Genomic DNA, 26,419 nt, shown 5'->3' with positions numbered 1-26,419 from the left:
TCTCACCAGACCCTGTCCTGACTAGTTTTTATTGTCATCTTGATACGACTTACAGTCATCTGGCAGGAAAGAACTTTAATTGAAGAATTGTCCAAATTAGATTAGCTTGGCACAATGTCTGAAAGGGATTGTGCTGATTTACAATAGGTGTGCGATTCCCAGGCTGCTATGGTCAGCACCGTCCCTAGGCAGGTGGCCCTGGGCTGGAGAAGAAGGCTAGCTGAGTAAGCCAGACAGTGGTCCAGCATGGTTCCTGCCTCCAGGTTCCTGCCTGAGCTCATGCTCCGACTTCCCTCAGTGACCAGAAATCTAAGCCAGAAAACACCCTCTCCTCCCCAAGTTGCTTAGGTCAGAGTGTGTCACTATGGCACCGAGAAGCAACTGGCACAGGCCTTATACTGAGCCATGCCCCAGCCCCACAGCTTCCTCAAAACACAAATTCAAGTGTTTCTTACACAGACCAATCTGTGCTCAGCACCTGCTCATCCAGACAGAGAGACCAACAAGAAGTCCCCACCATCAGACTGGCCAGCGTCAACACCCTGATAGCACACGGGCTGAGTGTGAAAGCACATGATAACACATGGGCTGAGTGTGAAAATACGTGATAGCACACGGGCTGAGTGTGAAAACACGTGACGAGACAGAGACTCTAGAGGGCTACCAACCACATGACCCTCTGACACCTCGCTTTCACTTTTAGACATTTGTTGTGCAGAGATTCCAGCCTAATTCCTCCTGTATTGTGGTCAGTGTTGCATGTTAATCACCTTTCCTGTGCTGTAAAAGGTATGAGCCCACAGAAGATGCCTGGGCTCAGCATTGCCTTAAAGTCTAATCTGTTGAGTGAAATTGAACTTAGGTTTTCATGCAATTGGTGAAGTCACGAGTCTCAGAAAGAGGAGTGATGCTCCCAGCAAGTGGCTGAGCAGAGCCTTGAACAGATGGCTGGCTAACTCTAAGATAAGAAAACTTATACTGGTGTAGGTTAGATGTTACCACACAAGAGTCTCTCAACCGGGAGACAGAAACTATTCCCCAAAACTCCGGGGAAACAACCCAAAGTGTCCAGTTGGCAATAGAGGAAATTTATTAGCTGCTTCTGATAGATGATGCCAATTTTACAATCTGTCTCGTCTGTCTAGGTACACATATGCAGTGTTCTGAGTGAGAAATGTCCCCCACAGACTCATGGGTGTGAACAGCTAGTCCCAGTTGATGGCTGTGTTTGGGGAGGTTGGTTGTGGACTCTTTATGGGGAGAGCCTGCTGGAGGAAGCAGTCACAGAAGGTGGGCTTGGGGGGGGTGCCTCCTCCCACCTCCTGCTCTCTGTCTTTCATCTTCCTGGATGGATGAAATTGACCAACCAGCTTCCGACCGCTGCCACGCCACACCACACCGTAATTCCCCATGCCTATGGACTTGGTCCCTCTGGAGCCTCAAGACAAAATAAGCTCTTCCTCAAGTTGCTTTTGGTCATGACACTTTATCGCAGTAAGAGAAGAATGATAATACAGTACACATGTAAATACATGGAAATGTTTAATGCGAGGTGATGTTTTAAAATGTTTCGTTACAAGGCTGGAGCTGGGATTCAATGATGGACATTTGTTTTGGGTTTGAGAGAGCCCAAGTCAGATCTCCAGCCCCAACCACCCACAGTGGGCACCATCTCCGCATTATTTCCAACTAAATTACATGAGCCTTGTCTTGAGTATAACAGTTACATAAGAAGAAAGGTTTGTGTTTATCTGTGACTCTTCCTTCTCCCCATCCTGCTCCAAAAACATCCCCTGGGAGAAGCACAGTTAAGTCAGGCCATTTCTTAAGGACATGGCTCAGTAGACATGGCCCTACACAAGTTGCTTTGAAATGCTAATTGATTGCCTTTGCATTTGTTCTTTTTAAAGAAGTATTTTATTATGATTTTAAATTATGTGTGTGTGTGTGCACTCAGGGCCGAATCATGCATGTGTGTGCAGTACCCACAGAGACCAGAAGAGGGCACTGGATTCTCCTGAAGCTGGCGTTCCAGGCAATGATGAACTGCCTGATGTGGGTGCTGAGAACTCACCTCTGATCCTCTGCAAAAACAGCATGTGCTTCTAACAACTGAGCCATCTCTTCAGCCCCTGTAGCTGTGTTTTGTGAGTGAGTGCAGATCAGGTCACAGAGGGCATCCTGGGGCTTGGGTTGGACTCTCATAAAGTCTTGCTAGAAGGGCTAATGGTAGGTGCACATCTCTGGGGACAGAGGCAAGATAGTATCTTGATCAAGGCACCATGGCACCACTTGACAGGTGAATGAGCAAGAGTCTCTAGTCTGCCCTGATCCAAATTCCAAGTATGTTCCACACAGGCTGCTGTCCCACTGGGAAGAGTTCCCACCTTGCTGTAGGTCAGGGCTGTGGGACTATAGAAAAGACAGATCAACTTTCTGTCCTGGCCAGGTGTGGCCCTGGCTGATGCCATGCATCATCCCCCCCCCCCCCCCCCCCCCCCGCGGTGCAGAGGTAGCTTTGAGGGATCCTCAGAAATAAACAGGAAGGGATGCTGGCAGTGAGGGCAGCGGGATGAAGGGAGCGCAGGAGAGACCGTGGACCACGTGCTGCCTTCTGACCTGGCCTGAAGTCCACAGCCCACGTAGGGGCCTGGGAGGTCTGAAGGTTTAGAAAGCATGGCAGAGAGATGGCAAAGTGACCTGATCCGTCACTCCTCCCTCCCAGCCAGCTTTCTTGGACCTGGCTCTGCCGGGGGTTTCTGGGGATCCTCTAGCCAATCGACTGTGGCGCTTGTGGACGCATGCATGTGTTGGACCAATGCGCATGTCAGAACTGAGAAACCTGGGTTTCCCGTGGTACTTCTTTGCAACTCTGCAAACACTCTGTCCAGACCCCGAGGAAGGAAGGAGCCTCCTGCCTGTCTGCCTGAGTCGAGGTGGTCTTTTTCTGCCTTCAGACTCGGCTTGCCATCTCTCTGCCATGCTTTCTAAACCTTCAGACCTCCCAGGCCCCTACGTGGGCTGTGGACTTCAGGCCAGGTCAGAAGGCAGCACGTGGTCCACGGTCTCTCCTGCGCTCCCTTCATCCCGCTGCCCCCCTCCATGATTCGGTGCTACCCTCCTGCCTGTCAGACTCCAGCTGACTCAACCATGAGAAGGAGTGAGGTCAAACAAGCCAAGGAGAGCCCTGACCACTGGATGAGAAGCTTCCCTTTTCTTCTGGGTCTCATTACCAAGTGGCTAAGCGTGTGGCAGCGGACTTCCAAACACCCACCTGCCCCGGTACCATAGTTGCCACTAGCCCGTGTGTGTGTGTGTGTGTGTGTGTGTGTGTGTGTGTGCGCGCGCGCACACGCGCTTGCACGTCATGAACGTGCCTGTGATCATGCATGTATGTGCATGTGTATTTGTGCATGTGAGTGGGTACGGGAACTAGTTGGGGCAGCTGCAAACCTGGTCACCACCAGCCCGTCCTCTACCAAGATAGTGGATGGTGGAGAGCTTACAGGCTGTCCTCGTTAATATTTATGACAGAGAGAGGAAGTTGCATAAATCTTCCCTGATACTTAATTAAACCAAACTTCGTTTGATTTCCCCTCTTTCTGCCTCACCGAGTGTGGCCAGCATGCCTATTAGATGCTCATCTTCGCCCTGTGGCTGAGACTGGACAGAATCCACCTGCTGCGGCACACACCCTGACCCGCCAGCATCAGAGGAGGGCAGGAGTCTAGTAACCCCGACAAGTCCTCAGCAGACTCTCTCTTTGCGAATTTGGCCTGGTGAGAAGCAGAGACCCCGATGGAGCCCTGGCTTCCCCAGGACAGATGCCCCTTGGGACAGGAGAGAGAAGGGGCTGCGACCTCCCGCCCTTTTTGCTGCTCACACGGAGAAGATGCTGTGACCTTCACAGCCTCTGAGGAATAACTGGGTCCCATAGACAGAATGAGACGGACTGTGTTCCCTCGGCCCTCTTCACTCGCCATCCTGGCACCGTAGCTGAGAACCCTGACATGAGCCCCATCGGAGCTGGGTGTCTCCCTGCACTCTAGGAGCTGCTTAGCACCAGGCTGACATATCTTTGATGGGGCATCATATACAGGAAGCAGCTTGACCCCTGAAGGCCCCTCTTAGCGTGGGATTGACACCAAGCATTGACTTTGCTTCAGGCTTATCCACAAATCTCAGCCAATTTTTATTAAAGAGCCGCGTGTGGTGTGGAACATGCCAGGGAGACAGCCTTATTTATAGATCTTGATCGGCAGAGAAGAGCCCACGCTTGCTTCCGCTGGTGCCCCAGCTTGCCTCCCTCCACCTCAGGTGGGAGGGGGTGATTGGCAGGTTCGGATTCTCACTGCTTGCTCCCCCTCACATTCCAGCTGCACAAGACACATGAACCCATGTGCAGACAGACACGCAGACATGAACTTGTAACAGGCCCATACACATTCTCACACACATATAGACACACACATGCACATACACACGCTTGCGCAAGCACACACATTGCTGTGAACTGAACTTCTCCACAGAAACAGACATGAACCTGGAATAGACACACACAGAGATAGACACACACACACACACACACTGCTGTGAACTGAACTGTGATACTTCTCCACAGAAACAGACATGAACCTGGAATAGACACACACAGAGATAGACACACACACACACATTGCTGTGGACTGAACTGTGATACTTCTCCACAGAAACAGACATGAACCTGGAATAGACACACACAGAGATAGACACACACACACACACACACACATTGCTGTGGACTGAACTGTGATACTTCTCCACAGAAACAGACATGAACCTGGAATAGACACACACAGAGATACACACACACACACACACACACACACACACACACAAACATTGCTGTGGACTGAACTGTGATACTTCTCCACAGAAACAGACATGAACCTGGAATAGACACACACAGAGATAGACACACACACACACACACACACACATTGCTGTGGACTGAACTGTGATACTTCTCCACAGAAACAGACATGAACCTGGAATAGACACACACAGAGATACACAGACACAGACACACACACACATTGCTGTGGTCCAAACTGTGACACATCCCCATTCATGTTGAAGATCTAAACTCCCTACCCTACACACACATACACAATGTGGTTGTTTTTGGAGTTAGGACCTTTGGGAAGTAATGAAGGTTATAGGACATCGTAGGGATGGGGCTTTACTCTGATAAGTTCAGCATTCTTATTAAACGACAAGGCATAGAATGTTCGAATGTTCCCTCTTCTCCTCGTCCCCATCCCCACCCCTGAGTACAAAGGACAGCTCAAGGGTGAGTGCGGACCCAATGAGAGGGCGGCTGCCTGCAAGGGAGGAAGAGAGCCCTCGGTGCGATCTGAGCATGCCTGTGATTCAGCCTGGACCTCCAGACTCCAGAACTGTAGAAAGGGAATGCCTACTGCCTGAGACATCCTGTGCAGCCCAGGCTGAGCCCACGACAGGTGCACACAATCAGGCACAAGTGTGGTCACCACTACAGACACAGTTCACACAGGCGAGAAGGCAACAAGAGTTTACTGGATTTGCCCTTCAGCACGAATGATGTCAAGAGATAGACTGGGGACTTTCAGTTCAGGAGTGGAAGCGACCTCCTGCAGAATGGCATTGGCCTCGGTTGGTGCAGCTGGCATCCTAACGCTGACTGTGAGTTGGGCTTCCCACTCTCTGAAACACAGGGCACACCATGGAAGGAACTGTGACGTTAGGTACTGTACGCTGGGTGGCAGCACTGGTAATAGGTGTGTGTGGCCTGAGTCCAGGGCTGGGGCTGAGCAGGGTTTTGCCCATGGACATGAGTGGGGAAGATGGTAGCAGAAGGTCTCAGTGCCAGTCGAGCACCCCAAAGCCTGATCAGAAAGCTCCCCAGATTTATAGGCCTGGTCTGCAGTCACTTTGACAATTATCAACCCAGGCAAGATCTTAACTGGCCAACCCAGGAGGGAAGGGAGGTTTGTGGGTCAGAGCAACTGTATGCCATCAGGTGGGCTAGGGGACGAGGACCTTCCTGCTCTGGTTATTTCTGGCTGGAGTGGGGTCTTATCATGGACTGAATCTAGCTGTGAGCAGATGGCCTGGCTCAGACTGTCAGACTGCTGAATCATGGTCAGGATGAAAAGGTTTTGTTCCAGGGTGAAGTTGGGGGTACAGAGGGTTCTGAAGGGACATGCAGATTCCTGCCCAGTACACTTGTCCCAGGAGGAGGAACAGTCATTGGCATTCCTCCGGCTTCTTGTCCTGAGCTCTGGGCATGAAACTTGATGATTCACCAGGGCTACTGGCCCTGGGGACTCCAAAATGGGAGGGAGGATATGGTAGGGCCAAGCTGTCAGCTTCCTTCACAAGAAGAGCTGGGAATCCCAGTCCCTAGACACACGCTGCACACTCAAGGTCTATGGGATTTCTACTTCTGTCACCAAGACAGGTGAGTCTTGGAGGACCCCAGTGTCATGGCCCTGAAGCTTCAGGGTTCAGGGAGGTCTGCAGGTGACAGAAGACACTCAAATCTACAGCAAGAACCAGGCTCAGGCTCTGGGGGTACAGGTGACAACAGGAAGGGCCAAGAACTGGGGTATTATCCAAATGGACCTTTCGTGGCTGTAATGGCTGTTCTTGGTCGTCAGCTTGACTACATCTGGAAGTAATTAAAAGTCAAATGGCCAGGCACACTTGTGAAGAATTATTTATTAATTAAATCATTTGAAGTAGAGAGAGAGGAAAGGAGGGAGAGAGAGAAAGAGAGAGAGATTTATTCTGTAAGTCCTGTTCCTCTAGAGAATCCTGACTTATATAAATTTTGGTATCTAGAGTGGGGTATTGCTGTGGCAGACCTGACCATGCTGTTTTGAGGGAGAATTATCCAAGGATTCTGGATCTTTGGGTTAGAAAAGTCATCGAGTGTTGCGTGATCAGAAGATAAGTCACTGAATGTTCTGTAGGAGCTTGGGGGAAGAGAACACTGAGAGCAGTGCAGATGGAGGCCTGGCTGGGGAGTTTCAGAGGGAAGCACAGACTCTGCCAGGTGAAGAATCTCTGCCAAGGGGCTGTTATTAACAAGAGACCAGCATCACTAAGGTTAAATCTTCTGGAAGTGTTTCCTGAGAGTCAGAACACAGACGCTGTGTTCCAGAGGTGGCCAAGCTTGTACCTTGTGCTGGCAGCCAAACTTGTTATGTTAGAGTCACCAAGGTGGTACTGGTACTGTGAAGGGTCAATTGTGTTGGCTAGTGTCTATGTCAACCTGATACTAGCTAGAGTCGTCTGAAAGGAGAAGACCTCAACTGAGCAAATGCCTCCATAAGATCCAGCTGTAGAGTGTATTCTTAACTAGTGATTGCTGCGGGATCACTAGTTAAGATCCGTTGTGGGTGGTGCCATCCCTGGGCTGGTGGCTCTGGGTTCTACAAAGCGTGCTGAGCAAGTCATGGGGAGCAAGCCAGTAAGCAGCACCCTCCATGGCCTCTGCATCAGCTCCTGCCTCCAGGTTCCTGCCCTGCTTGAGTTCCTGTCCTGTGTGAGCCAAGTAAACCCTTTCCTCCCCTATTTGCTTTTGGCCACAGTGTTTCACCACAGCAATAGAAACCCTAACTATGATGACGGCAGGGTGATGCTGAAGGAAACTGAGGCAGGTGTGGCAGTGAAGACCCGTACAGGGTGGGTGGGGATGGGCAGAACACAGCATTCCGGGCTTCTGGTTCTCACCGAGAGCAGGACTGACCTGTGGCAGGGGCTCCACCCTGTTGGGGAGGCCTGGGCCAAGGCTGCTAGAGGAGTGACAGGCATAGGCCAACAGGGAGCAGAGAGTGAGGCAGTGCTCACCTACCCCTCCCTTGGCTGCAAAGCCAACAAAAAGATGGTATTTCTAGAGCATGGGAAAGAACTCACAGTTGTGCGCAGAGGGAGCCCAGAGTGCCTGCTCATGAGTTTGAAAACAAGACAGAGATGATGAATTTACTTCGAGGATGCAGAAGTAAATTGCTGCAGAATAGCGCACTTGTAAGTGGTTGATTTGGTGCAAGATGGCTCAGTGGGTAGCACTTGAGGCTAAACATGAAGGCCTATGTTCAATCACCAGAACCCACATGGTGGAAGGAGGGAACTGACTCTCAGATGCTGTCCTCTGGCCTCCATGTGTACTTGGAGGCGTGCGTATGCACACACACGTAAATAATAATTCTGCATTATGCAAATTCACCTCATTTTAGGATGAGCAGAATCAGAGAATACGGACACTGAGTTCTGAACGCTTGTCCTCATGCCCCAGCTGTCACCTAAGAGCTGGGTGACCTTTCCCAGTTCCGCAGCCTCCATCTGTGAAAGGGGCTGGTGTTTTCCCCTCTCTGCCAGATTATCGTGGTTAAATGATGGGGTGGATTTGAACACAGCATCCAGGAGCACTGGAGGAATTAAACCAGCCTGCACAATGAACCCACGGCATCTTAACCTCACGCCGCTGTGAGTCTGAAAGAGCAGCCCCTTCAACAGTCCGGGATCAGGGCGTAAGACCAGCCATACAAGGATAATACGAGGAAATACTCTGAACAGGTCTGACTGGATAGGAGAGGAAAAAGATGTGTGTGTGTGGGGGGGGGGGGGGGGGGGAGGGCGGCTACTTCTCATCCTTCCCCTGGATCCCCTGGGACCTCCTCTGGCGAAGAAGGGAACCACTCCCCACTAGCTGAGACTAAGTGGGGCAGCAAGGGCTTTTGATTCCCTAGCCTTCATCATTCTCCCATCCCTGAGTTAAGGCCTCTCTGAACTACAGTTCCCATCAGGAAGGCTCTTGGGGAACCAGAAAGAACAGCAGGGGAGGGAAGGAGAGCTGCATTGTGGGAATTGTAGTTCCTGTGAGCCGTTTCCTGCAAGGAAAGCTACACTGCGGGAGAGTAGGAATGGGTACTTGATGGGGGGTTGGAGAATGGATCAGGTTCTTGGTCTCATTAAATATAAGAATTTAAGAATGGATTCAAATGGAAATTCTAGGACAGTTTTGTTCTATTTTAAAATAAAAACCTCGGGGCAGGCAAGCTGCCTGGAGAGGAAAGGAGAAAGGGAAAAGCCAAGCCATTCTAGCTGCCACTGAGGTCAGACATGTCACAGACAAGCAGCCAAAAACTCTAAGGAAAGCATGCTTAGCTTAGAAAAGAGATAGAAGAAATGGAAATCACTCCTTTCTGAATAAGGCAGGAAAGCGGGCATACCAGTAGGCTTCTGCACTGTGCAGGAGGATTCGGGGAATGAGAAGCACAGCATCTCATCTCCACATAGCTCTTTACCGTGGCCTAGGGTGAGCCCACCTTCCTAGAGAACTAGTTTACCTGGTTGTTAGGTCTCTAGACCAGAGACTCTATTCTCTTGATCAGATTGGTATGTTGGTTTGTTTCCTGCCCTAATGTGATGGAGGAAACCCATCTGAGTGACCACACCAGCAGGATGGTGGAAGACTCAGGATGAGAGGGTGAGGCCGACCATAGTGCTGGTCTTCCCTCCTCCCCTGCAGCACGCTGCAGGAACTGATGATCTCAGTCTATGCCTAACCCTGGAACCTGGGCTGGCATTTGACTGGCTTTGGCCAGAAGAATGAAGAAAACTCAACAGGGTGGCAGCTGCCTTAAGGGGCAAACAGCTCTCCAGGTCCTGCTTTACATGGGTGTGAGGGACCCAGCTCCAGGATTCGAACTCTGGTCACCAAGCTTCTGAAACAGGTGCCTTACCCACCTGCCCCAACACCTCCCCAGTCGCTCTGTCATTTTATTCCTCTCATCTAGTCAGTGGAGAGAGAAATAAACTTTTCAACTAGAAATCCCAACATAATCATTACTCTTGGTTATATATGCTGAGTGTTGGCTGTGTGTGTGAGAGAGAGAGACTGTGTGTGCACATGAGTGTGTGTATGCACGTCTGGGTGTGTGTGTGTGTGTGTGCATGTCTGTATGTCTGTGCATGCATGTCTGGATGTGTGTGTGCATGCACATCTGGATGTGTGTATGTGTGCATGCACATCTGGATGTATGTATATGTACCTTCACGTCTGGATTGCATATGTGTGCATGCACGTCTGGATTGCATATGTGTGCATGCATGTCTGGATGTGCATATGTGTGCATGCACATCTGGATGTATGTATATTTACCTTCACGTCTGGTTGTGTGTATGTGTGCATGCATGTCTGGATGTGCATATGTGTGCATGCACATCTGGATGTGTGTATATGTACCTTCACGTCTGGTTGTGTGTATGTGTGCATTCATGTCTGGATGTGCGTATATGTGCATGCATGCCTGCATGTGTGTATTGTGCATGCACATCTGGATGTGTGCATGCATGTCTGCATGTGCATATGTGTGCATGCATGTCTGGATGTACATATGTGTGCTGCATGCCTAGATGTGTGTATGTGTGCATGCACGTCTGGATGTGCATATGTGTGCACGCATGTCTGAATGTGCATATGTGTGCATGCATGTCTGCATGTGTGTATTGTGCATGCACGTCTGTATGTGTGTGTGCATGCACATCTGGATGCATGTATGTGTGCGTGCACATCTGGATGTGTGTGTGCGTGCACATCTGGATGTGTGTGTTGTGCACGCACATCTGGGTGTGTGTATGTGCATGTGCATGTCTGGATGCGTGTGTTGTGCACGCATATCTGGATGTGTGTGTTGTGCATGCACATCTGGATGTGTGTGTGCATGCACATCTGGGGAGGGTATTTGTATGTGTCTGTCTATGTGTACATGCACATTTATGTGTGTTGTGTGTGTCCATGTCTCTGTGTATATGCATACACATCTGTGCGTGTTGTGTCTGTGTCTCTGTGTGTGCATTCACATTGTGTATGTGTGTGTACAAGCATGTCTGGTTGTGTGTATGTGTGTATGCATATCTGTATGTGCACTTGTGTGTGTGTGTCTCTCTGTGTGCATGCACATCTCTATGTGTGTATGTGTCAGGATATGTGTGCACACACATCTGTGTGTTTGTGTGTGTCATCTGTCCCTGTGCATGCACATGTGTGTATGTTTGTATATGTTGATGTGTCCGTGTGTCCGTGTGTGTGTCTATGTGTATATTGTGTCTTTGTGTGTGAACATACATTTATATATATAAACGTCCTCCACTATCTGTTGTAGGAGCTGCAGGTCCAACTCCAGGTCATAACAGACCTCACTAATTCCCACCCCTGAATTTTTAAAGTTGTTTTTGATCTTTTGTTCTGTGTGACTGGAGTGAATCTTCTCTCTGGCCAACAGTTGGAACTCTAAGGAACAGACCTTCAGAGGTCAAAGGCTGTGCACTTCTAAGCCTCCTGACTTGACGGCTAACTCGCCCTTCACAGAAGTATCTCCGGTTTCTTTCTGCTGACTGTTCTGGGAAGCCCTTCCTTCGTGTGTGTACCAGCAGTGGTTAGAACTGTTATTCTAAATCTGTCAGTGTGGTAGGTGAAAACTTATGTCTCGGTGTGATTATAATTTTTATTTTCTTTAATTACTAGTGAGGTTGGGATCTTTTTCTACTTATCAGCCTTTTATATTTCTTCATCTACTGATGACATGACATAAAAGATAAAAGCAGGCCACAAACCTTTGTGCATAATACAATCCCAAGTTTGTTAGAAACCGACAAGGCTAGCCAGAAGACAAACGTGCTGTGGCCACATCAGGGCAGTGAGGGAGGTAACAAATTCTATTCTTCATTTTCAAATTTGTTCATTTTCCGAATTATACATGATAAACAAGCGTTGTTTCCATAGCCCAAGACAATGTGATTCTTAAAAAGGGACGATCATAATGATCTTATTAAAAAGAGTCCAAAGTTTTCAGATGCAGTCGGGAGGCAAGAAGAGTCCCCAAGGTCACCAGTCCAGCAGAACTGCCAGAGGCATCACAGCCTCTGAGTCACTACAGACACCCTCATGCAGCAACGGCCGCCACTCGAAAGGGCAAAGGTGAGCCTTCAGGGGCAGGGCAGCACGTCCAGGACGTGGCCAGTGGGTACCAGGCGCTCACGGGCATCCGTGGGTAATTACATCCCCTTTTAACGCATGCAAATTGTATCAGTATTATTTATATATTCAAAGCCACGGATGAATAATATATGCATTTATGCAGAGGTAATTGCCTTAGCCAGGTTCTTCCTGGGACTTTTATTGTCTCCCCAGATACTGAATATTCAACTCCCCTCTCCAGAGCAGTGGCACTGTCTGCAGCCTGGCCTCCTCCAGGGAAGGGGCTAGCCTTGCTTGGAGGGAAGTTTGATTGGGGCGTGGGGGTGGGTACCAGATCAGGTTCAGCTGTTCCCCCTACACCACACTTGAAGATGAGGAGGCTGGGGGCTCAGGCCAGGGCTCAGCATCTAGTCTCTCAACCTGGGCCACCGGCCCTGTCTGTAAGCTGTCAGCCTCATATCTGTCTCTGTTAAACCTGGGCAGTTACGCTGTACGCTGCCGGTCCAGCGTGCAGAGTCTGCACCTTTTGTCTGCTGAGGGCCTTGTTTTGGACACTCTTCCCTTGCCTTTGCTCTTGTACAAACCACTGTATCCAGAGTGAGTGGATGTAGGTGGGTGTGGTTAAGCAGCCTAAGCAGACACCCTATTGCTCTGCTCTTCCTTGTCCATTTGAGGCAGTTCCCATCTTTAGGTATCCCCACATGGAGAGAAGGAATGTGGGGATACTGTGGGGGGGTCCATCAGTGAGGCATGGTTGGCTGGCTTCTTTCTAAGCATCCTTTGTCTTAGAAGGGCCCCCTCTTTCGAAAGTGGTGCAGGGATAGCAACTGTACCCCACACACGGCCCTGACCAGGGCTTGGGCTCACCGGTAGCACACGGGAACTATTTTAAGAAAGTTGATAGAGCCTGGTGGTGGTGGCGCACACCCTTAATGCCAGCACTTGGGAGGCAGAGGCAGGCAGATCTCTGTGAGTTCGAGGTCAGCCTGGTCTACAGGAGCTAGTTCCAGGACAGGCTCCAAAGCAACACAGAGAAACCCTGTCTTGAAAAAGAAAAAGAAAAAAAAGTTGACAGAGAAGTGAGTTTTGGTGAAAGGATAGATGGGTTGTAGAGGAGCCTGGAGGGCTGGGCACTGCAGGGGAGCCTGGAGGGCTGGGCACTGCAGGGGAGCCTGGAGGGCTGGGCACTGCAGGGGAGCCTGGAGGGCTGGGCACTGCAGGCAGAATGAGCTCACAGAGGGAGGTTGGTGGGGCCTAGGACAGAGTGAGGCAGAACAGAGCTGATGGCTAAGGGGCAGTAGCACCCTATGGGAGGAGGCTGTGGATGCAGTCACTCACGCTTATGGGTCAAGCTTGGGACATGCTATCTTGTTTCATCGCAGTTACCACCCTAGTGAGCTTTCAACCCCATCCTAGAGCAGACCCCTGTCATTCAGCTGCAACACTGGCTCCTACACCTGTGTGCCCTTGTCTGCTCAACAGGTCATGTGACCTTCTCAGTTGGTGTTCTGCTATCACAGAGTACCATAGGCTGGACCATCTCAGGTGGTGTTCGGCTATCACAGAGTACCACAGGATGGACCATCTCAGACAGGATGGACCATCTCAGACAGGATGGACCATCTGTTGGTGTTTGGCTATCACAGAGTACCAGAGGCTGGGCCATTTATAAACAACTGAAGGTTCTTTTGCTTCTGGCTCTGGAACTGGGGCGTGAAGAGTATGATTCACTTGGTGAAGGTCCCTATACCGTCGTGACATAGCTCATGGCACGAGACGTTAGGGAAGACAGGCAAAGCAGGCAGAACCCACAGATTCCGTCAGAAACCCCCTTCCACAATAGCTAACCACTTCCCCAGGGCCTGCTTCAGACCACGCAGGAGGTAGAGACCTGGTCACCCTGAGGGATGCATGACCCTTTCACACTGTCACGATGGCCACTACACTCCTGTGTGAGTTTTGTAAGGACCAGCCACATGTTTTACATGTCATGGTCCTGACTTTCTGCTCTCCCCATAGTCCCTGACCTGACAGATGTCAACCCTTCACCACCACTCCAGCCCAGCCCTAAGCACCATGGCCAGCTCCCCTATCTCTCTCTCAACCCAAATCCTACCTGTGCAGAAGCCTGTCCTTGACACCCCTCCCATGTATCCCAAGCCTGGCCATTTTGACCGCTTCTGCCACCAGCCTGGTGCCAGCCAGCCCATGTTGTGTCAGTCTTGGTGGCCACGCAGCCTCCTAAGCTTCTCTCTGCCGCATGTCATTTCTTCCATAGCAGCTGCAGGCATCTTCCCACACTTAAGAGACAGTTTCTTCCCTGCTGTAGCCTCCATTTGGAGCTGAGCCCAGGTCTTGCAGGGGCCTCTGAAGTCCCTCATGGTCTTCCCTTCTGCCTTTAGCTCTGTCTTCTCTCTCCATCCGGCCCTCCACTGCTGCTTGGGGTTGGCTCAGGGCCCTGCCCAGGGCTGCAGGTGGCAGCTGTTGGAGGTCAGTCATCTTAGAACTCATTTAAGGTGAGGTGGAAACCCACCTGCCAACCCTGCATCACGGGCAGCCTGGACACGGCCACCTGCGCAGCGGGGTCTGTTCCAGGGTGCATGGGGACAGAGCAGTCACAGGAGAAGCTGCAGATGGCAAAGAGAAAGTTATTAACCAGTGTGCAGTGGGGTCCAGGCAAGGCTGGGGGAAGTGAAGGATGTATGTTGAACATGTTCATCATAAAATGCCACGCGTGTTCAGGACGGGTAAGGGGTATTATGAGTCCTCTGTGCCCACAACCAATATCCATGCTTAGCTCATGCCCAACATTGCTTCTGTTTCACCACCTACTCTCATTCTGTTAATTTGAGCTAAGCCCCAGGCATGACAACATTTAAATGATCAATATTTTAGTGACATATGGGCCTCCACAGCTGCCCTCACCGGTGTGGCAATGACCCCAGGACTAGGCTGAGCACTCTTACTCCAGACTCTGGGATGAGTTTAGCTTTCAGATCCTCAGCCTCACCCTCTGGGCTGCTGGGAAGGATTGCATCTTCAGAGGAATACTGGCAGAAAAGGTAACTGGGGGTGGCCAGATGGGAGACCGAGAGCCTCCCAAGGCCCACCCGGTATGAGTTATGGGAAACTTGGGTCCTAACAAAAACATCAAAGAGATTTTATTTTTTATAAATCATTGGCAAATTGATTCTCAAATTGATATGAGAAAGCAGAAGACCAATAATAATCCAGCCAATATTAAAAGGAAACATTGGATTTACCCTGCCTGATTTTCAAGCTCACTGTGAAGGTGATGGAATCAAGACTGGAGAACCTGGCATGGAGACAGGCGATGGGGACCCGAGGGCAGGCAGTGGGGACCCAAGGGCAGGCCGTGGGGACCAGGAGGCAGGCAGTGAGGACCCAGGGGACAAGGCGGTAGGGACCCAGGGGCAGGTGGTGGGGACCCAGGGACAGACCAACACCAGAAGGCCCATCCTCTCCCCCGCTCCCTCCACCCACGCTTCTCTGTCTCACCTCTCTCCTCTTCCCTTTCCTTTGTCTTCCCTCCCTTCTTCTTTCTGGTCTTTCTTTCCCTTTGCTTGCCTGGCCACTGTAAAAAGCTGTCTTCAATCACATTGGACAACCGGATGAACGAACAGAGAACGGAATCAAGCAACAGAAAAGCTCACCACCCACAAAGGTCAGTCTGCAGTGGGTCATGACACTTCGTACTTTAAACTATAAGCTTCGACAGGAAAACCCTGGAAAATGCACTCACTACACAGAGCAAATCAACTGAGAGCCCACAGAACACAGGGGCTATGAACAGAAACTTTCAGTTAACACTTCTTTATCAAAGAAACAGAAGACACAGGAATGCTACAAATTTAAAAAGTCACAACTTCACGTCTAACAGGGCTCTCCTCCTGTGTGCTCTATGGGTACACAGGTAGGCATTCAGGCATGTGCACGCAGAAGACAACCTCAGGTTCAGCTGTGTGAGCAGGATCGCTGGATGTCACCGTAGGAGTGCCCGTGTTGCTATGTCCAGCTGTGCAGAAGTTCTGGGGATTCAAACTCAGCCCTGAGGTCTCCAAGGCCAGCAGCTTACCCACTGAGCCCTCTCCCAGCCTCCGGCTTGCATTCTTTGTCTGTTAACATGTCCTGTGAATAAAAGCAAAATCAAGAAAGCAACCAAAACAGGAAATCACGGGTCACAAAAGAAAATACAGAAATTTCCTCACATCACAAGAGTGACCAGTAGCTTTAGCAAATAACAAATTAAGATCACTTGAAGTACCAAGGCACGCAACAGAATGGCTAAAATTAAAAAGTCCAACACTAGCAAGTGTTGGCAAGGATGTGGAGCAACCACAGATCTCTAAGCATTGCTGATGGGACTGTAAGGATTTGAGAGAGAGAGAGATTTATTATTTTTAAAATGTGTATATGCGGCTGAGGAGTTCAATCCAGAGGCTGGGGAGTTCAATCCAGAGGCTGGAGAGTTCAATCCAGAGTCTGGGGAGTTCAATCCAGATGGAACCTTCATCTGGCGATGGATGGAGATAGAGACAGAGACCTACATTGGAGCACTGGACTGAGCTCCCAAGGCCCAGATGAAGAGCAGAAGGAGAGAGAACACGAGTTAGGAAGTCAGGACCGCGAGGGGTGCGCCCACCCACTGAGAGGGCGGAACTGATCTAACGGGAGCTCACCAAGGCCTGGACTGGGACTGAATGAGCATGTGATCAAACCGGACTCTCTGAAGGTGGCTGACAATGAGAGATGACTGAGAAGCCAAAGATAATGACACTGGGTTTTGATTCTACTGCATGTACTGGCTTTGTGGGAGCCTAGTCTGTCTGGATGCTTACCTTCCTAGACCTGGATGGAGTGGGGAGGGCCTTGGACTTTCCACAGGGTAGGACACCCTGATTTTTCTTAGGACTGGAGAGGAAGAGGGAGTGGGGAAGTGGGAGAGAAATGGGAGGTGGAAATTTTTAATAAATAAATTTTTTTAAAAAAAGAAAGAAAAGATCCAAACAATAAAAAAAAAAAAGTATATATGCCTGTGTGTGGTATGCACAGGACCGCAGGTGCTCAGAGAGGCCAAGAGAGGGCACCAGATCCCCTGGAACTGGAGCTACAGCAGGTGTGAACCACCACATGGGTGCTGGGAACTGAGCCTAGATCCTCTGAGAGAGCAGCCAGCGCTCTTAACCACAGAGCCATCTCTCCAGCCCTGGAGACTTACTTTAAAAGTCAAGCACAGGGGTGGGATGGTCAGAGATCAGGAGTGCACATTGTTCCCGGTCACCCCCCTTCAACTCCAGCTCCCGGGGAACAGAAGCCCTTTTCTGGACTTCTTAGGGAACTGCACACACAAGGCATAAACATGAAGACAAACATACACACAAATAAAAATTAAAAAGGACCCTTTAAAAAACAACGAACACGGGAGCCAGTGGACAGCTCCATGGTAGAGTGAGTGACCTTCAGGGCTGTGAGCTGGGCCTTAGCAATGCAGGGAAATTTAAAATTAGATAATAAACAACAAAATGTACTTACCTTTCGACTTAGCAAGTTCAGGCATAAATATTTACCCAAGGGAAATAGAATCCAAGAGGCAGACACTCCCGGGAGCTGTCATTCATGAGCACCAAACACCAGAAGCCTGTGTGATCATGGAAGGGGGAACCAAAAGCCTGCGTGATCACAGGAGGTGAGTGGACCAGAAGCCTGCGTGATCACAGGAGGTGAGTGGACCTGAGCCTGCATGATCACGGGAGGTGAGTGGACCAGAAGCCTGCATGATCACGGGAGGTGAGCGGACCTGAGCCTGCGTGATCACGGGAGGTGAGTGGACCAGAAGCCTGCATGATCACGGGAGGTGAGTGGACCTGAGCCTGCGTGATCACAGGAGGTGAGTGGACCTAAGCCTGCATGATCATGGGAGGTGAGTGGACCAGAAGCCTGCGTGATCACGGGAGGTGAGTGGACCTGAGCCTGCATGATCACGGGAGGTGAGTGGACCAGAAGCCTGCATGATCACGGGAGGTGAGCGGACCTGAGCCTGCGTGATCACGGGAGGTGAGTGGACCAGAAGCCTGCATGATCACGGGAGGTGAGTGGACCTGAGCCTGCATGATCACGGGAGGTGAGTGGACCTGAGCCTGCGTGATCACAGGAGGTGAGTGGACCTAAGCCTGCATGATCATGGGAGGTGAGTGGACCAGAAGCCTGCGTGATCACGGGAGGTGAGCGGACCTGAGCCTGCGTGATCATAGGGAGGTGAGTGGAACGGAGCCTGCATGATCACAGGTGGTGAGTGAATTCACAGCTTGCCAGTCACATCATGGAGTCTTGATCAACAATAAAAAAGGAGAAACTGTTCACAATCACATGTTTTATAAAGTCACGTGACTTTACTACTCCAGACTTCAAGAGCCAGCAACTCTAATGTATGACCAGAGAAGTCAGGACAGAGCGTCTGGGTTTGAGGGCATGGGAAGAGCTGACTGCAAGTCACAGAAAAGGAAATTTGGTGGCACCGAGATGCCGTGACGGACGTAGTGCCTCTAGGAAGATATTGTACACAAACAAAAGACAAGACACCTGCTTAAAACTTTCAGATGATCACCCAGGCTCTGATTTTAGAGGGAGCCTGAGACAGAGAAGGCGAGACACCTGTCCAAGGTCACACAGCAAGTTAGCTCAGGTATAACCTAGTCCCCTCCTCACTGTCCCAATCTGCCCAAGGCCTGCTTTACCTACCCAACTCTTGGAGGTCCCAAAGACCCTAAAGAGGAGACAGAAAAGGAACCGCCCTTCGGCCTGCTACAACACCGAAGCCCCCAGGGAAGAGCTATGGCCACCTTGTCCCTCCACACCTGGTGATAGTGGCGGTTCCTGTGAGCACTGCAGTCTGAGCAAGTGCAGGGGAGAGGATGATGGAAGCTGGGCGCTGCGGGGAGGGTGGGTTGCAGCAGAGGCGGCCAAGCAAAGCCTCCGCGGACCCACTCGGCCCTAAATCACACGGCCCCATGAATAATAAATAAGAACCCTTGGATCCTTAATAGTAGTCGCATGTCTTATTAAACTAATATTTCACAAACTTTATTCTCCCTGTGGTTTGAGGTCGGGAACAAAGCCGTTGATGGGGGGCGGTGCTGAGGGCCTGGGAGAGGTATGGGGCCCCACTAGCGGCAGCCGCTCAGTCAGTTCCCCCATGTCCACCCTGACCTGGAGGGTCATAGGTATCCTGTTTGTGCTTTCCGCACTCCACCCACGGTGACCAGGGTGACCAGGGACCAAGGGCCTCATTGGAGCCAGGCCCTGCATGGGACACAGCATTGCCACAGCCCCTCGGCAGAAGAAACAGACAGTTGTTCTGGAGCTCAACCAGTGCTGGAACATAGTAAAACACTGAGCTGGGGGGTAGCTTGGGGGTTGGCGGAGCTGGGGAGCTGGCTGCACAGGCTTTGAGGAAGGGAGGGGCAGCAAGCTGAGGAGAAGGAACCCCCTATGTGCCCACCAAGTCAGGCTGTAGGACCCAAAGCAGTCAGGTGGCCTTGGGCAAATCTATGAGATGACCCTGCTACATGGGGAACCATAAAGGGCTCTGGAGACCCTCGGGAGCTCCAGTTATGACCCACAGGTACAAGGTTTGCTCCTAGGCAAAGCGTCTAAAAGATCTGGGGGAGGACTGGTGTTTGGCTCAATGGTAGAAGTTTCGGCTTACACCTGCTTGCCCTGGTCAGAAGCAGCCAGTCTCAGCCTTGCTAGCATTAGGGGGACATTTGGAGAGGAAGACACAAAAAGGTCCCCTAATTGTATCTATGTTCCCGCTTCCTCATTCCTAACCCCAGCCTGCTGGCAGGTCTCCCTGGTTCACCCAGAGGCTCTGACAGACGCCCCTTCTCCCAGTTCCACAATTCTCCAGTCTTTTCATAGGGCCTCACCTCACCTCGTCCACACCTCCCAGCCCCTGCCCTTCTCTTGGCCCTAGTTCATCTCTCCTTGTGTCTGCTCGCTCCCAGACTCTGCCAAGCCCGGTGACTCCGGACTGGGTACTAGGATGCAGCAAACACCCAGGAGTGTGTCTTCTCCAGCATCCTGGACAGCGGGCCTGCCCTGCTGACCCCGCAGACTGTTTCCTGCCCAGCTGCATAGATCCAACGCTTCCCCACTTCCCTGTAGGATGTAGGCCTTCCTCACCCATCCCTAACTAATCAAGATGGCGTCTCTGTCTCACACCTGCCCTCGGTGCTCCTCCCAACCACGCAGGTCTAAGGTCTGAAGGCCTCTGAGCCCATCCACTCACTGCAGGAGAGCCCCAGTCCTATGAGCAAGAGATTCGGTGTTTTTTTTTTTTTAACAGTTGCCCGGTCTCATCCTTTGTAAGATGGTACCCATCCATGGTATGTGGCCATGACATCAACCTCTCAGCTCCACCTCCTTGGATAACTATCAAATGAGGAGACAAAACAAAACCTTAATCAGCTGCTGAGTTCAGGAACGGCCGTAGTACTGGCTGAGTTTAATTGCTCAATTAAGTTCTAGAGTGGACAGCAAGGAATGGTTTAGAAACCCCTAATAGGAAGCCATGATCCCAGGAGAGCCACTGCCAAGAATAGCCTCTATCAGATGGGCCTGTGCCTTGACCTCCAGGGTGAAGGTCATGAGAGGTGATGAGAAGTCTCTGGGAGCAAATCGCCCACATGAAAGGGACACAAGAGATGGTAGGTCCAGGGAATGGCCACCATGATGGCCTAGACCACTTGAGAGCTTACTCCCTGGTGTGAGTGTGGAAGGGTCCCATAGGGTCAGGATAGGTTTGGGCATGAGGGGGGTGTTGACCAATGTCACACAGAGCCATGCCAAGACCTCTGTAAACTCTCAAACATGAGTGCCAGACATAATGGAGAAACACGGGCTACTCAGGGACCATAGGGAAAGGCATTGGGGGAGGGGATCCTGAGAGTAGAACCATATTGCCCTGGTTCTAGGCACCCTGCACATGACTCTGGGACCCTAGTGGACACTGGGACCCTGTACACAGCCACCTGGTCAGTAGGCAGTAGGATCAAGATACCATCCAGGGGACACAGAGTGGGTGTCTTCCTCGGGTCAGCCTGTAGACTGGTCTGGGTATACAAGATGGGAAGGGAGGCAGATCCTGGCAGCTATCCAAGAAGCCCCAGGCTCTGAGTGGTCAAAAGTGAGCGCTGTGGATCCAGGGGAGAGGGGCAGCCCCCAGCCCTGGGCCAGCCAGCATGGGAGCATTGTCTACAACAGCCAAGCGAGGGTGCCTGGTGATCAGAACATGGGGGTGGGAGTGAGCAATGGAGGGGGGCTAGACTGGGCTGAAGGGTAGTTGTGAGAAAGGTTTTCTCAAGAGTGGTTAGTGAGTTTTCTGGCCTTGGAGCTAGCCAAGTTAAAGCTGGTCACTCCGTATGAGTGTGGGTGGGTGGGTGAGCTAGAGGCTGCAACCCAGCCCTGCAGGTATTCCTTCATCATGAACACATCTTCATGTCCTCTTATTCCCAGAAATGTGTCTCCCACCTGTTTAAGTCCAGGCCCAAATCACACCTCGCTCCTGTGAGAGCTCCCTGCAGCTGTTCAACCTGCCTCTCTTGTCCAACTGGGCATTCTGCTCACTCAATAGAGTTGGAGTCACGTGAAGTGTGACTCCATCAGTACCACGTGCCACGGTTACACACTGACCTGCACATTCTGAGGGCTGGCGCTCGGTCCCAAGTGCACTGACGTTGAAGGCTCATTCTCCCAGCTAGGCAGAAGAGGGTCCTCTCGTCAAGGGGAAGTGACCTGTGTAAGGTTACACAGCTGGGCCCAGGAGATTCAGAGTCTGCTTCCAGAGTACACAGGCCTGGTGACCGGTCAGGGGCTGGTGCACTGACCTGTGCATGGTCCTCTCTGGGCGCAGCTGGCCACGACTACTCCAGTCCTCTTTCTTTGTCTCTGTCCTTGCTGTCCCCACCCTGCACAGCCTCAGGGCGCCCCATCTCACCCTCCTCTGCCTTGTGCGTCTCTCATTCCTCTCCCACTCCATCTCTCCCGTATCTCCTTGTCCCCACTGTTTCCCTCCTATGTCCCTGGCTGCCAGTCTGCCCTCTTTGTATCCAGCTCCTCCACCAGGCCCCACGGAGCGAGCCTTGTCTCTGCTTCTCCCTGTCTTGTCATCTGGAGGCTTGTATCACCAAAGCGTCCTTTGTCTTTCCAGCTTGCCGGGTCCCTCGCTCCCGCCTCCATTTATGAGCTAGTGTATTAGTGGACAGGGCAGAGGATGGAGGCCGCTCACTAGTGACCCATCCTCACGATCACCTCATTATTTATCACCAGGGACACGGGTGTTTCCATAAATTACCTCGACCTGGAGCTGCCCGCGCCAGAATCGATAGTGCCTCTTGCCTAATACCCAATTATTAATAACCATGGGGGGAAGGGTGTCCAGACATGGTCAGACGTGGCACTCTGGGCCCTTGCCTGGCAGGGGGAGGGAGCAGGCTTGGAGGGAGCCATGACATGCCTGTATAGGGTAAGAGATGGCACCAGGAGAAGGAGCTAGTGCCATCCCCGCATCCTTCCCAGGCTTGGACCATTTAATCTGAGACCCAGTCCCACTCTGAGGTCTGAGAAGACAGGCAGAGCTTAGTCCCGGGCACCACTAGGTGAGAATAAGGAACATGTCCGCACACTGATGGGCTCTGTGGGACTACCCAGGACCCCAGTGACAAGGGTGTCTATCTCTTCTCCGGGATGGGGAACTGGGCTAGGCCCTGCTGGGTGCCAGCTGGAGGCTGTCATCCCACTCTGTGTGCTCAGGGTCCTGAAGCTGCAGTAGGTGAAGCTCTGCTATTGCAGGCATCAGTGGCTGGAGGGAGGGGTCCCAGAGAGAGACGTGGGCGGGAGGAGGTGAGAGCACAGCATCTTAGAAGATTTGCAGCCAGTGGGGCCCCCGCTTGAAGCCCTGGGGGTCAGAATCAGAGAAGTATCTATGGAGGACGGGGTCTGGGCAGGGGGAGACAGAGCTCCAGGAGTCCCTGGCATTGGTGTAGACGGACAACCAGATACAGACATCCTCAAGCTGTCCCCTCCTCTCTCCCAGAAACACACTTACTCCACATGTGCACATCAAGACCATGGTGGTTTTACATACTAAACACTCTCCCCCGGTGAGCATCCTTAGCTCATATAGTTTCACAGATTTAAAGACACATTGTTAAAAAAAAAAATAACACCCATGGAAGCACAAATACCACGTCGAGACAACCAAGCATGCACGCGTACCTATGCACACAGACCCTTCGGACTTTTCCATCTATAATTACAGACACAGGGGGCACCCTCCAACACCGCCCAGCACACGTACCCTTTTGTGCGCGCAGCATGCACACTACACAGCGGCCTCTGAAGGCATCTTTGCGGGAGCTGGCTGGGCCTTCCTGCTACTCCCAGAGCCCAGTCGGTGCCAACACTGCCACCGTGTGGCCATCGGTGCACAGTGCACCAGCTACGCGCCTGGACTTCTAGGTCGTGGGAGGAGACCGATGAGAGGGAGCGCCCAGACTTCTCCCCACGTCCTCCTGTCCTCCTCGGCCTGACTCTCCATCTAGAGGGGCCCAGCTTCTAGTGACCACTTTAAAGTGATACTGGGCACAGTCCTGAAGAAACTGGATTGGAAATTACGGCAGCTGGATCCAGCCACTGTGGCGGGTGGTGTGCACTTAGCCTTGTCAACGTCTCTGCTCCCTTCGACCACTGCCAAATGGAAGACAGGTGATCCTCCCCCACGCTGGCACAGACTATGCTAAGGCACTTACGGTCTTAGTTTCAATCTGACTCGAAGCTTCATAATTCATTTATTCATTAATATTGACAGATGATGCTGTCTGAGTTTGGGTACAGTGCCGGGATAATGCCACAGTGAACACTGCAGACAGGTCCCTGTCCCAGAAGTCATCACTCAACACTGAAGGGGTGGCGTGATGGGTCTATATTACGTTAACCATCAGAAATTGCCTACTGTGTAATTTCGGAATGGTTCACTGCTGGTAATCTCCTGATTTATCCTAACGGTAAGTGTCCCAGGAAAGATTAGTGGAGCTCACCTGAGGAGGGCTAAGCCATGGAAGGCTTCCTGGAGAGGGCGTCTGATCAGGGAGTGGGGTAAAGATGGGGGAAAGGTTGTGCAAAGGCCCTGAGCGGAGAGAGAGCTTGCATGTGAAGATCAAATTACAGCCAAGAACCAAGAAGCAGAGGGTACAATAAAGAAAGAACAGGGGACCTGGACCAGCCAGGCAGGGCCTGAAACATACTGGGCTGGGAGTTTGGAAAGCTGCGTGGTGGCAAAGTCACGGAGGGTGGGTGGACCTCAGGCTCACAGCCTGACACTACTGAGAACCCACACCAACCATTCCCACAATCACTTTGCTCCAGGCTGGCGACGCATGCATGGATGCCAAAGAACTCCTGCTGACCTGCACAGTGCTGGGGAATGAGTCTGGGGTAGCTATGAGACATCCGTTTGGTGGAATACTTTGCAGCCACGAAGATTCGCAACAGTGCCGCCCAGTTATCGACGTGGAACGGTGGACAAGCTTTGTTAAACAATGACCACGAGACGGTATTCCCAAGACAGGCACTTATCATCTTGGATACTTAGGAGGCTGCAGCAGGAGATTTTTTGAGCGTGGGAGCCCAAGATTATCTGGCAAGACCCCAGGTCCTAAAATAAAACAATCTTAAGCGTGGCACTCAAAGGGTGTAATTTTGTAATATATAGCCCTCCATGCCTTCCTCCTTTCCTTCCCTCCTCGCTTTGTGCATGATGTACGTTTGAGTGTGGGTATGCACACACGTGTGGGAGTCAAACCACTCCCACCCCACTGAGGCAGGGTCTTAGTTTTGGTGCTGTGCTGACTACTTGGGGCTTAGCTGACCTTAGAGTGTCTGGCGGATTCTGTTGTCTATACTGTCTGTCCCACCATAAGAGCTCTGGGATTGCAGGCGTCCACCACCGTATCTGGATTTTCCCTTAAGTTCTGGGCTTGAACGTGGGGCTAAGATTCAGGTAGCCAGTGCTTGTAGTGAGACTTTTGCTGTCCCACCAGCCAGCTCCCAAATAACTACACAGAAACTTATTTTTTTTATATATTTATTTATTTATTATGTATACAATATTCTGAAGGCCAGAAGAGGGCGCCAGACCTCTTTACAGATGGTTGTGAGACACCATGTGGTTGCTGGGAATTGAACTCAGGACCTTTGGAAGAGGAGGCAATGCTCTTAACCACTGAGCCATCTCTCCAGCCCCACAGAAACTTATTTATTATGAAAGTTTGGCCTTAGCTTTGACTTGCCCCGTTGCTCTTATAAATTAAATTAACCCATTTATATTTATCTACATTTTTGCCTTGTGGCTTCTTACCTTCCTTTCGTTCTGTATGCCTGACTCCCTCCATGTCTGATGGCATCTCACATGCGCCTAGATTCCTCTCTTGCTTCCTCCCTCTCTGCCTGAAAATCCCACCTATACCTCCTGCCTGGCTATTGGCTGTTCAGTTCTTAATGAGACCAATCACAGTGATAAGTCTTCTCACAGTGTAAAAGCATCCCAGAAAACAAGTGCTTTTTGCCTTCTCTGCTGTGCCCGTGTCATATTTCTTGCTTCTAAAACGTGTGTGCTTCTCAGGATGCACACTGTAAATGAACACATATGTTTAATACAATTCCTCTCTACTTGGACCTGTGCAGTTAAGCCTGGGGTGCGCGTTATGGTCTGTTACCTTAGAATCAAGAGGGAAAATACCATACACATATTACATTTCACACCTCTGAAAAATTCCAGAGACACAGAAGCTATGACATTAAAACTCACTCACCATGGCTGGGGATGTGGCACGGTCAGTAAACTGCTTGCCGATAAAGCCATGGAGCCCGGGGTTTGATCCCAAGCACCCCTTAAACAAGGGAGCAAAGTTCCTGCCTGCAATCTCAGCGCCTGAAAGGCAGGGGCAGGTGAGAAATCCAAGGTCATTCTTGGCTACAGTGTAAGTTTGAGACCAGCCTGAGCTACAGGAAACCTGTCCCAAAAACAAAACTAAACCCAGTAGATTAGTTTAAAGTGATTTTTTTTGCTTTTTTTTTTTAAGAAAGTGTGCTGTACAGGTTTTACCAACTGAGAACACATCATTTTTATAGCCAGAAAGAAGAAAACACACCCTATTTTTATACTGTGAAACAGAACAAAAGTTCAGGTTGAAAACTAAAAAATCAAGTCTCCCCATCCCCATCAGGCTGGAGGACTGTCCACAGGACCTCAGACACGGTCTGCTAGAGCCTTTTATCCCAGGGATGGAGAGGGCTGACCTCCTGAGCCAGGAGGGACTGGGGTGAATGGAGACC

The 26,419-nt window shown here is 51.0% G+C and overlaps 1 long non-coding RNA gene across 1 annotated transcript; it reads right to left on the bottom strand.

Annotated features, from left to right (window-relative positions):
• Positions 1-13,892: 13,892 nt before the first annotated feature.
• LOC121462501 lies at positions 13,893-23,483 on the bottom strand. Its single transcript, XR_005976333.1, has 3 exons — positions 23,385-23,483; positions 15,976-16,156; positions 13,893-14,634 (listed from the first exon to the last, which is right to left on the bottom strand). It is a non-coding gene; the product is annotated as an uncharacterized LOC121462501 (long non-coding RNA).
• Between the last annotated feature and the right edge of the window lie 2,936 nt (positions 23,484-26,419).

This window comes from Microtus oregoni, unplaced genomic scaffold, assembly GCF_018167655.1.
Source record: "Microtus oregoni isolate MIOR12 unplaced genomic scaffold, Mior012 000025F_ref0000491, whole genome shotgun sequence".
Classification (NCBI taxonomy): Eukaryota; Metazoa; Chordata; class Mammalia; order Rodentia; family Cricetidae; genus Microtus; species Microtus oregoni.
Note: the sequence above shows the minus strand (reverse complement) of the source record. Positions and strands in the feature narration are given on the sequence as shown.